The sequence below is a fragment of the Grampus griseus genome (assembly GCF_964374135.1).
Source record: "Grampus griseus genome assembly, chromosome: 1".
Classification (NCBI taxonomy): domain Eukaryota; kingdom Metazoa; phylum Chordata; class Mammalia; order Artiodactyla; family Delphinidae; genus Grampus; species Grampus griseus.
Window position 1 is genome coordinate 30,766,765 of NC_139017.1, and position 12,473 is coordinate 30,779,237.

The 12,473-nt window shown below is 39.9% G+C and overlaps 1 long non-coding RNA gene across 1 annotated transcript; it reads right to left on the minus strand.

The window, feature by feature from the left end:
* Positions 1 to 4,222: 4,222 nt before the first annotated feature.
* LOC309837528 lies at positions 4,223 to 11,099 on the minus strand. Its single transcript, XR_014298267.1, has 3 exons — positions 10,801 to 11,099; positions 6,196 to 6,277; positions 4,223 to 4,359 (listed from the first exon to the last, which is right to left on the minus strand). It is a non-coding gene; the product is annotated as an uncharacterized lncRNA (long non-coding RNA).
* Positions 11,100 to 12,473: the final 1,374 nt, after the last annotated feature.

The following is a 12,473-nucleotide window of genomic DNA, read 5'->3' on the forward strand; positions in this document are numbered from 1 at the left end:
CAGCAAGGCAGCAGAATACAAGATTAACATACAGAAATTGGTTGCATTTCTTTATACCAACAATGAAATATCGGAAAGGGAATGTAAAAAAACAATGCCTTTTAAAATCACAACCCTCAAAATAAAATACTTAGGAATAAACCTCACCAAGAAGGCAAAAGACTTATACGCTGAGAACTGTAAGACATTAATAAAGGAAAGTGAAGATGATTCAAAGAAATGGAAAGACATCTCATGTTCTTGGGTTGGAGGAATTAGTATTGTTAAAATGCTCATACTACCCAAAGCAATCTACAGATTTAATGCGATCCCTATCAAATTACCCATGACATTTTTCACGCAATTAGAACAAATAATCCTAAAATTCATACAGAACCATAAAAGACCCAGAATTGCCAAAGCAATCCTGAAGAAAAAGAACAACGTTGGAGGCATAGCCACCCCAGACTCAGACAGTACTCCAAAGTCACAGTAATCAAAACAGCGTGGTATTGGCACAAAAACAGACATATGGATCAATGGAACAGAATACAGAGCCCAGAAATAAACCCACACACCTCAGTTAACCTTTGACAATTAATCTTTGACAAAGGAGGCAAGAATATATAATAGGAAAGAGACAGTCTCTTCCGCAAGTGGTGTTGGTAAAGTTGGACAGCCTTATATAAACCAGTGAAGTTAGAACACATCCTTTCACCATACACGAAAATAAACTCAAAATGTCTTAAAGACTTAAACATAAGACATGACACCATAAAACTTCTAGAAGAGAACACAGGCAAAATATTCTCTGACATAAATCATACCAATGTTTTCTTAGGTCAGTCTCCCAAGACAATAGAAATAAAAATGAAAATTAACAAAGGGGACCGAATCAAACTTACAAGCTTTTGCACAGCAAAGGAAACCATAAACAAAATGAAAAGACAACCTACAGAATGGGAGAAAATATTTGCAAATGATGCGACCAGCAAGGGCTTAATTTCCAAAATATACAAACAGCTCATACAACTTGATGACAATAAAAGCAAACAACCCAATCAAAAAAATAGGCAGAAGACTTATAGAGACATTTCTCCAAAGAAGAAATACAGATGGCCAATAGGCACATGAAAAGATGCTCAACACTGCCAATTATTAAAGAAATGCAAATCAAAACTACCATGAGGTACCACCTCACACCAGTCAGAATGGCCATCATTAAAAAGTCTACAAATAACATATGCTGGAGAGGGTGTGCAGAAAAGGGAACCCTCCTACAACACTGTTGGTGGGAATGTAAGTTGGTGCAGCCACTGTGGAAAACAGTATGGAGGTTCCTCAGAAAACTAAAAATAGACCTACCATATGATCCAGCAATCCCACTCCTGGGCGTATATCCAGACCAAACTATAATTCAAAAAGACACATTCACCCTGATCTTCACAGCAGCAATATTCACAATAGCCAAGACATGGAAACAACCTAAATGTCCATCAACAGATGAATGGATAAAGACGATGTGGTACGTATATACAATGAAATACTACTCAGCCATAAAAAAAAGAATGAAATGCCATTTGCAGCAGCAACATGGATGCAACTAGAGATTATCATACTAAGCAAAGTAAGTCAGAAAGAGAAAGACAAATACCATGATACCACTTATATGTGGAATCTAAAATATGACACAAATGAACCTATCTATGAAACAGAATCAGAGACATAGAGAATAGACTGGTGGCTGCCAAGGGGGAAGCAGGTGGGAGAGGGATGAACTGGGAGTTTGGGATTAGCAGATGCAAACTGGTATATATAGATTGGCTAAACAACAAGGTCCTACTATATAGCACAGGGAACTATATTCAATATCCTGTGATAAACCATAATGGAAAAGAATATGAAAAAGAATGTCTATACATATGTATAACAGAGTCACTTTGCTGTACAGCAGTAATTAACACAACGCTGTAAACCAAGTATACTTCAATAAAAAATAAGTTAATTAAATTTTTTAAAAGATTAATTCCTTCAGAAGAACAAGTACTACACATTCACAAAAAAAGCACCCTTTGAAAGTTTAAATTTTTGAATTTCTTTGCCACTTCCTTAGTTTTGATCATCTTGGACAATATATTTTTAATATTGACTTTTAAAAAGAATTGTGTTTCAGTGTTTGCTATCCTTAGAGAGACAGAAACAGATAAGTACAACTAAATACTTATTTTTCAAAAGTCTCAAAAGTATAAGGGAAATGAAAGTAATTATATCTTCAAATGATTTTGGGGTATGTTTCTAATTTCATACTTCTGATGCGATTAAAGATTAAAACTGTATTAAGACATTTGAGACATGCCACATTGGTATTAAATGAATTTAATTTTGTGTAAAGTGGTAGAAATATTTTCTTCAGCAAACATACCTGCAGATATAAAATCACAACCATAAATCTACAAAAAAGCGAGCAACTGAACGAAATCTGATTGGTTATTTCCCTGCAGTATGGATCTGCTAATAATTTAATTTACTACTTGCTAACAGAAGCCAAAATTTAAATATACATATATATATATATATATATGTGTGTGTATATATATATATATATCTCTTCAATTTTAAATCATTCATATATATGAACAAGTATACATACACATATATAACAATTGTTCATATATATATAGATAGATAGACAGATAGATAGATAGATAGATATACAATTTAAATTAAAGAAAGTACATCTGGTGGCCTATTTTTTCCCCCCGATTCCTAAAGAACACCATATTCTATTCTAGGCAGTGGAATGTCAATCCACCTTAAGGGTTGTTCAATGAGCGTATCTGAGAAACCACTGGTTTAGCCAATGATGTACTTATTGAGGGAGGCCCTAGTGCCACTGTCAAGAGCTTATCCACAGGAGAGATAAGAAGGTGCTTGTTTGGTTTGTGAAAAGAAGGAGTAGTGAGGAATGGCAGGTAGCTGCAGGCTGATGACACGTGATGTCCATATATATGTAGAACCAACACACCCATAATTGTACCCATTTTCCATACCCAAATCCAAAGCCTTTATATCATTAATCCCAGGCAAAAATGGTAAGATTCATGTGTGTTACTATCCCACGGCTTCAAGATGCCTATAAACTCATATAAGTATGTCTTAGTTTTATCAGTGGAGGACAAACCAGGCTTCTATCACCAAGCCCCATTCCATAACAGGAATTATGGAATTCCTGTATGTAACAGGACGGGTTACAAAAGCACCTAAGATCCCGTTGTCAGTACATGACGGAAATGAGTTCAAATCCAGCCTGTCTGACTTGTTCTTAATCACTAAGGTATGAAATTAAGCATGTTGCCCTTTGCCTGATTCTCCTTCTGAGGCCTGAATATTTCACTTAGCTGAGTGCAGAAGAGAGAAAATTCTCTCTCCTTGACCCAACTTGGCATCAATATCCAACTCCCCTTCTCAAAATGGGTTGCTTCAACGAGTAGCAATGAATGCCGGGTCGTGGACCAGTCACCTTGATGACTAAGAGTCAGACACTAGGGAAAGAAAATGCTCTGTGACAAACCTACCCTTGTACAGAAACAAGACAGAAATGGGGGGACAGGGGAGAAGATAATGGAATAAGGCATAGGAAAAATAGCACCTGGCATCGTGATAGTAATAATAATAATAGTAGTAGTAGTAGTAATAGTAATAATAATAGACTTTACTATGCTCTAGGCATTGTATTAAGTGCTTGGTGTAAGTGACTTCATTTTAACATTGAAAACAAGTCTATGGGGATGAAATATTATTAACATCATTTTATAGGCAGGAGTATTGAGGTTCAGGTAATCAGGTAAATTGCCCAAGCTCATATGGTTAGCAAGTGGAAAGCAGAGATTTGAACCAGCACCTACACTCCTAACCATTATGCTATAACCATTACGCTGAAGACATAAGAATTCCAATGGTCTTTCCCCATAACCCACTCCTGCACTCCAGACTTAAATAGTCCAAGATCAAGAGAGAGCAAGCTTGGAGTTGCCACACTTCAGTGAGTGTCAATCATTTCAAAACAGTGTATTTGCTAACAAGATGCAGTTCCTGTGATAATCTTCTCAACCAGGTATCAAGAAACAGGAAGCAAAGATTCAAGTAACGGTATGTTCCTACTTACGAGGAAGGTGGGACAGCATAGTTGACACTGGGCTTAACTGTTCTGGAAAACATGGTCCCAGTAGGCATACACGCTGGTACATTTTCCCCAACTACCAAATACAAAAGAAGTATTTCATTTCCATGTTGCTCTTCAAAGTTCCACCTCATTCGTGCCTGTCATTCATCCTCTGGCCTCTTCCTGTCTCCATTTCTGTACAGAAAGGTGCTGAGCCTCTGCTCTCGGATACGAAAAGGGTGTGTTAGGAGAGGGAGCCGTGGTACCTCGATGTCTTTTTTTTTTTCATCTTAATTCTATTATGCCAACTCCACTGAACTTAACTAGAGTGAATACAGAATTACACAATTACCCTCTGTTCTATTCTTCAGATGTTATATTTTGATAAAATTTACGACATGCTGCTCTCCCCCTGAACACCAGATGAACACTAGAAATGGATGTGTGTTGACATAAAATCTGTTATAATTACAATTAAAGTATAGCTTACATAATGATAGTGTTAACATAAAATTACAGATGTGTAGAGACAACGTGGTCATGCATTTTTTAGTATAAGTACGTGCTTAGACCAATATCTGTTAGCGGAATGAAGATGGAAGAGAATTTTGGTTAAGCCACAAAGGCTGTTTAAGGACTTGCAGATAGCTAAGGGGAACTCAAAGACCAGTAAGATAATATTTCCCCTGCCATGTTTTCAATTGCAAAGTGAAGGGAAGATGTGAAAGTAAGTACCCCTATGGAAATTACAAGACAAGTACATTTTTTTCCTTGAATACCTGGGTAAACGCTTAAATTCTAATGTATATCAGTGATGCAAATTTTCAACTGAGTTTGATAAATCATAAAATAATGATTATACATATATGTATATAAAACTGCATGGAACTAGACAGTTCAGAATTACTTCTAATTAAAGAGGTACTCTAAGACAACTAACTTAAACCTTACAAAATATGGTTCCAAGTACCCTATCAGAGTGAAAAGGAGACTGAAATGTTTATTGTAAATGTTTGTAGTCATGGTGTCTTAACTAAAACTACTGTGTCACAAATACTATTAAAATAATTGTGACATTTTATTCACTTTTACTGCAAACAACAAAACAAACTATAGGTATTTTTTCATTTCAGGTAATTATTTTAGCTAACAGTTATTAAATGTTTTGAGAAGACAGAGTGCTAACTGCATTACTTCATTTTATCTTTAAAACAGCGCTTCCATGTAATTATTCTTAATATCTCCATTGTATTAAAGTGTATCTCTAGTTTAGACCTTTCTTCAGAACTGCAGACTTGTGTATCCAACTGTGTACTCAGCATCTCTACTTGGACGTCACGAAAACATCTCAAATCTTATACCTCCAAAACTGGTCTTTAATCCCCCAAACATGCTCTACCCCAAACTTTTTCCATCTTAGGTGACAGTAACCACGTCTTTCCAGTTCCCCAGGCCCTAAATCTCGAATTCACCCTTGACCCCCTCTTCCTTTCCATTCTTGCTTTCAATCTACCACGAAATGCTGTCACAACCTTCCCAATGTGCCACTTCTGAGAATTACCAGCCGCTAGCAGCCTGGTGCAGGCCACCAACATAGACCTCGAGGATCCTGTAGTCGCCTCCCAAGATTCTCCCTGACTCCACTCTCTCCCCACATCCTCAAGACCACAGATAGAGTTATGCTTTTCAAACAAGAGACAGTTCATGCCACACCTCGGCTAAAATCCTGCCCCTGGCTGCCTACATTTAGAGTAAAAGACACAATGCATGTGATGGCCTCCCAGGACTTACCCAATCCATCCCATCACATATCTGATCTCCAGCCCTCCTGCTGTCTCTTCCTCTCCACTGACTAAGTCAGCCAGGGTGGCCTCCTTGATATTCCTCCAAGCTGCCTGGCATATTTCTGCCTTAGAGTTTTGGGACTGGTTATTCTTGCTCCCAGGGAGTGGTCTCCCCATCATACATTCTGACAACTCCCTCACTTCAAGTCTTTGCTCAAATGTCAACTTATAAAATCCACCCTGACTACCCTATTTAAAATCAGAACCTACCTGTACACTCCTCCAGCACTCCCAACCCAAGCCTCTTCAGTGAGCTTCACATCCTTTTCCTTATCCCGTAGCGCCCATCAACCTGTGACAAAGCATAGAATTTATTTATAACATCCGTTTCCACACGAGAGTGTAAGGAGGGAGAAAGCATGCAAGAAGGAGCACGCAGGCAAAGGCTCTCGTCTAATTTATTCATTGATACGTCCAAGCATAGAGAACAGGAAGATGCTTGATAAACAGTCCTGAAAAAGATACAGATGAGGAAACTAGTAGTAAAGCTCAGAAAGTTTAAGCAACTTCCTCAAGGTTCTAGTGCTAGAAGAGGGTCACAGTAGAATTCACACTTGGGGATGTCTAACTTCAAATCTCTTAGCCTCTCTGCTTTTTTTTTTTTTTTTTTCTTTGCGGTACGCGGGTCTCTCACTGCTGCGGCCTCTCCCGTTGCGGAGCACAGGCTCCGGACGCGCAGACTCAGCAGCCATGGCTCACAGGCCCAGCCGCTCCGCGGCATATGGGATCTTCCCGGACTGGGTCAGGAACCCATGTCCCCTGCATCGGCAGGTGGACTGTCAACCACTGCGCCACTAGGGAAGCCCTTCTTTGCTATCTTAAGTCCATGCAATTCAGGATTTGTTTTAATCAGTGCCATGGAAATTCTCACTCCACTGAATAGGATCACTAAAGTGTTCTCTGTCTAGATTTATATATATATTCTCCATTTAAACAAAGGAAACAGAAGAGGGGAATTCATCATGGGTTATTGCGGTAGTTTTACAGCAATTTTAGCAATAATGACATTTAGGTAATAGTGATATTTAATGATAGCATAATAATAATAAAATAATAGCTCTTAAATGTATTGAAGACGAATCGCATGCTAAACTCGGTGCTAAAATATTTCCATGTATAGTTTGTGCAAAATCCTTATGAATATTCTATCAGATGAGCTTTATGTGTAACTCCACCAGGCATACTTCTCTTATTCTGCTTTCAAAGATAAGGAAATTGATGAGAAGTGTGGTAACCATTTGATCAAGATGAGACTGGTAATAAGTTGTGAGTATGAATTTAAATTCAGGTCTAACTCCAGAATTTGATTCTCAATCCATACATGAAAATTCTGATAATTCCTTTGATAAGGGTATGTTCTCTCCTGGAAAACATCCCCCATTATGTCTGCCTGTGCTCATACCTTCAGAACACAGTCAAGTTTGAAACATGATAAAAATGTTTAAATAGTGTGCTTTAATAAATGGAAATATCTTCATCTAAACAATAACACAAAAAGGCAGGCTGAGCCCTTTGAAGTGGCTTCGTTGCTATCCTCCATCCAGAACAAGAGAAGGAATCAACAGCTGCAGAGTAAAGAAAGCATGAAACCCAGAGATGGAGGATTCTGTAAATGACCAATTACAAGACTATTAAGCCACACTTTCATAGCAAGAGGCAAAATATTCCATTAAACTGAAAATTCTTCCAGCCCTCACTCCAAGGCCCACACACATTAATGCTGCATTTATTAGGATGTATTTCCTGTGCTCTATCAACTTGACTTTCAGCAACTGTATTAATACAGTCCTTTCACTTTGTACATATATCTGAATGATGGATTCCATTACTGGAGTTTTGTAGAAAGAGTGGAGTGAATGAAGTAAAGTTTGGGAAGAGCCATCATAATCCATAATGATGGGCACTGAATCAGGACAAGAAGAAACCTCTCTTCTCATTTATTTGAATGAAAATTCTACTATATATTTATTGCCTCTGTACAGGGCCATCTGTTGAATAATGGAAAACAAGCATCTTTCATTTGCAGGTAGGATTTGTGTGCTCAAGTTTCTATGGGCCTGCAGAATTAATCTTGTTTTAGAAATGAAATAAAATGTAATTTCTTACAGTAAGTAGATGTGGTTAAGCAACTGGCAACTTTGATGTCTTTAAATCACTGCAGTTTCAGGGTAGGCAAATCTATAATTATTTCAAGCACTTCTTTACTGGTGCAACAATTGAGCAGTGTACATAGTGGTCAACAACCTGGGCATTGTCAGACGACTCTAAGTTTGAATCTAGACTTTGCCACTCACCAGCTATGTGACTTTCAGCTATGAGAATCACTTTCTTCAGCTTTACAGTGTGGATTATTATATGCCCTTTGCAGAACTACTGTAAGAACTAAATGTATATGGGCACAGTGGCTCATAGTAAGGGCTCAAATTAGTACTGTGGTCACTACTAGTAGTATTGAAAAGAAATTAGAACTTCTATTCTCATAAAGTGGGATATGTGTCCCTTTATCATTGTAATTTCATATCATTTTACTTTTGACCTTATAATTTAATAGCTTGATCCAAGAAACATTTAGCAGTAAATATAATTGAAAGAAGATTACCTGTCAAACATGAAATACTGTAGTATCAAGTGTGCTGGCACAATACTCTTCTCAGATAATTAACCTGTAAAAATATGTTATTGTCTTCTTTTTAATTAAGCACACTGAACATATATATTTACTGTGCCAACTGGCGAGAGGTCCATTACTTAATCAGTCTAACTATATGTTGCATAAACGTCTTCTAAACATAATCGTATATGTATTTTATTTGTTGGGAAAATGTGTTTGAGATTGTTCTTTTCTGCCTATTTAAAGTAAAAGAGGGTGAGAAGTAGAGTTAGGCTTAATGTACTTTGTACTCCATTATGCCATGAAAATGCTTCTGTGCCCTGGAGACAACAACAAAAGATTTGCTTTAATGACAAGAATCAAGTATGTTCTAAAGCTTCCAGGTAGGAGGCGGAGAGGTTGCAGTTTATATCAGAAGTATTTGCTCTCTCTCCCAACTGCGTCTAGATGGGAAAGATGCGGTCAAATGCTTCAAGGTGATACAGTAAATGTTGGAAAGAGGCGGGTAGCAGGCAGAGTTCTGAATATCTCAAACCTGAGCTAGAAGGATTTTATTTAAAGAAAATAGAGGATATTACTTTTCACTTAAGGAATGCCAGTCAGCAAACCTGACATTAATGTAGGAAATTAGCTCTTTCAGCTATGATGCTTTCAAATGCACATTACTGAAAACAAATTCAAAATAGTCAAAGGAAATTTAAAAACAAAAACCAAACAACAACAACAACCTCAACAAACAAGTACTAGAAATTCAGGGATGCAGCCATATTCAGATACAGTTGGATCTGGAAGTTCCAGAGTATCAGCAGGGTTCCAGCTCTCTCTCCATCGCTCAGCCCTGCTTACCTCTGCAAGACTTTATTTTACAGAAAGTCTCTTCTTGTGCTGGATGGTCACTGGGAGTCCCAGAGTCATATCTCCCCAGCTTAGAAATTCCAGAGAGAAAAGACAATTCTTCCATTTTTCTCTGAGACAAAAGTCCTGGGGAGGAGTCTGATAGCCTTAGCCGAGGTCAGATGCCTACCCATGAGCCAATCACCTGCTTTACTGGAGTTCAGTCCCTGGGCGACTCATCCCCCGGGCCGTGAGGAGGCAGGATGGCATTATCTGGCAGTTCTCCAAGAAAAGCCTGCTGTTTTTGTAAGATGAAAGGGGAGAGGACATGGATAATGAAACCTGTATCTGCTTCTGTAAAATCCACAGAATCTTACTCCCTGCCCTGTGTCGATGACCATGCAGTAAGCTGACCCAGGAGGTCATTTTTCCCACAACAGTCTTTATATATATGACTAAGGAACACACTGGTAAAACAATATGGGAGAAAGTCTGAGTATGACAAGTCAGCTAGACTGATATTAACTAAAAAAGCTGTGTGAAAATATCCTTAAAAAGTTGCCCCCAACTCACTCAAAGTCCAAAGTTGGAGCTGGAAATACAATGTCATGGAGTTTGGATAAGAACAGATTTTCTCCAAGCTGAACTATGACACAGAGATTAGAGACTTCTAGAAACTATACTTTTTCAAAGAAAAAACATCACATGAGAAAAATGAGGCCTAGAAAAATTAAATGACTTAAGCTAATTAATGGCAGGACTGAGACTAGAGTATACTTTGTGTAATTGGCTATAGTCTTTTTTTTTGTTTTGTTTTGTTTTTGTTATCATTTCAGAACGAGACAAACTTAAAGAAAGGAAACACAACCAAAACTCAGTGGTTGGAAAAGAGATGGATGTGAACGCCCACTTGTTTCTTACGTATAAAGTTACCCCTCGCAGTGTTTTGGAGGAGAAAACGCTGGCTCTTCCCAACGTCGGTTACATACACAAAGATTCCAAAGACAAGGCAAGTGCTTTGCAAACAAAGTAACTAGAACCAGCTCAGGCTTCCCCGCGCCGGGTCCTACGTTCCACGGTCAGAACCACCAACTGTATCCCCCCGGGTAACAAGGTGATTCAGAAAACCTGGCGCCTTCAGAGAAGGGAGAAAACTTAGCCGGGAAGAGAGGAGAAAACTTCCTCAGCTTCCTGCTGGGGTCTGAAACGATCCCAATAGAGTCCTTAAACCCCTCAGGTTTCCCCAATCAAGCACCCTCGCCTCCAACCTGGGCCACCCCAGATCTGACTATCAGACGACAGAAGTCTGCGGACGCACGGAGAGCTGACCACCCCACGAGAGGGACCTACGCGCGGCCGCGCCCACTCACCCGCCGCTCCCCGGGAGACGGGAGACCAGCCCGGGGTCCAAGTCCTGGGCGTGGCAGACTCGCCCCTCTCCGGGCCCGGCTCCAGCTCACCTCCGCGCGGCCCGCCGGGGCGCCGCCATCTTGACCACAAAGGGGGCCTCGCGCCGGAGGCCCCTGAGCGGGCGCCCTGAGCGGAGCCGGAGCGCCGGGTAGGCCCAGGTCGGCGCCCTACGTCCCCCGCGCGCTCGCGCCCCGTCCACAAGCGACGAGAGTCCTGCACGCAGCGCCCGACCCAGGCTTCCGCGGAACCGGCGCCCCGCGCAGCCCGCACCGCGGCTCAGGCGGCGCCGAGGGCGGCCCGGGCGGAAGAGCGGGCGCGGGGCACGCGCTCGGTAACCTGGCAACGCGGAGCAACCCGGTGTCTCCGGCGAACCCCAGCCCTCCACCACGAGGAAGCACCGACCCCCCGCACCCGCCGCCCAGCCCGCGCCGCCCCTCGGTCGCTCCGCCCGCCGCTGCCCGCTGGCTATGGTTTTTTAAATCCATGATACAACGTCTATATGTAACAAATCTGTTAAACCCTAAATGTTTATGATATTCAAGTAATCCATTATCTGAATTATTCTTGAAGATAAAACATCCAAAGACTTCTTAATTGTATGGGTATACATACATAAAATACACGTGGAGGTAACTTCAAATATAGTATGTGCCTGTCTCTATTCCTTCCCTCTCCGCTCTTATAAAAAATGCCCCTTTAAAAATTGCCCACTCACCATCTGTTAGGTAAATTTGCTGAAACACAGTAAATGTGGAGACAGAAATTGTTATAGAGACTATTCCAAATGGCACTGACACCTGTATTTATGAAATTTTTAAAAGGGTAAGTTAGAGTTGTTTTTTTTTTTAAAAAAAATCCCACTATAGTAACACCACATCATCCTAGGTGCCCAGTTCTATCCAATTACATAAGATGGAGAAAGAGAGAGAGCGAGAGATAGAAAGAGAGAGAGAGAGAGAGAGAGAGAGAGAGAGAGGAGAAAGAGAAAGAAGAAAGGAAGAAAACCAAGTACTTAGGTATAAAATGTTGCTCCCAAAGTTTGAGATTATACTCAAGCATCAATGAACAGAAGGAAAACACTTACAAATTTACAAATGTATTTCATTTATGGTATGAGGGACACAGGTTTAGATTTGCAACACGCTCCCACAAGGGTCAAATTGACCACTTTTTTCTATCTAGTTGCTCTTGAGAGAACAAAACAATTGAAACAGATGCCATTCAATTCCAAGTCTATAGCTTAGACCATGTCACTGCACATGAAATATTGTTCATTCAGAGTCAGTACATAGCAAGAGTAATTTATACTCTCAGAGTGTTTGCTCTCAAGTCAATAGCAGAGAAGCCTTGAATAAAAACGTTCCCATTACTTTCCATTGTAATATATCTTACTTATAGCCGATGAAACAGTGGTCAGAGGAGATTTATTCTTTGGACACCATATTATATAATCTCTCCACTTTAAGCCATCCCCCACTCGGCGATTATTTTTTAAATATGTTACTCGTAGTCAATATTAATTTACATTTAATCTTTCTTAGCATTAGGAGAGTATTATTTTGTACGGGCTCAGAAACAAATCTCCCGAAATTCCTCCCTGATGCTCCCTTCAGGCTGAAAATGCATTGCAGGG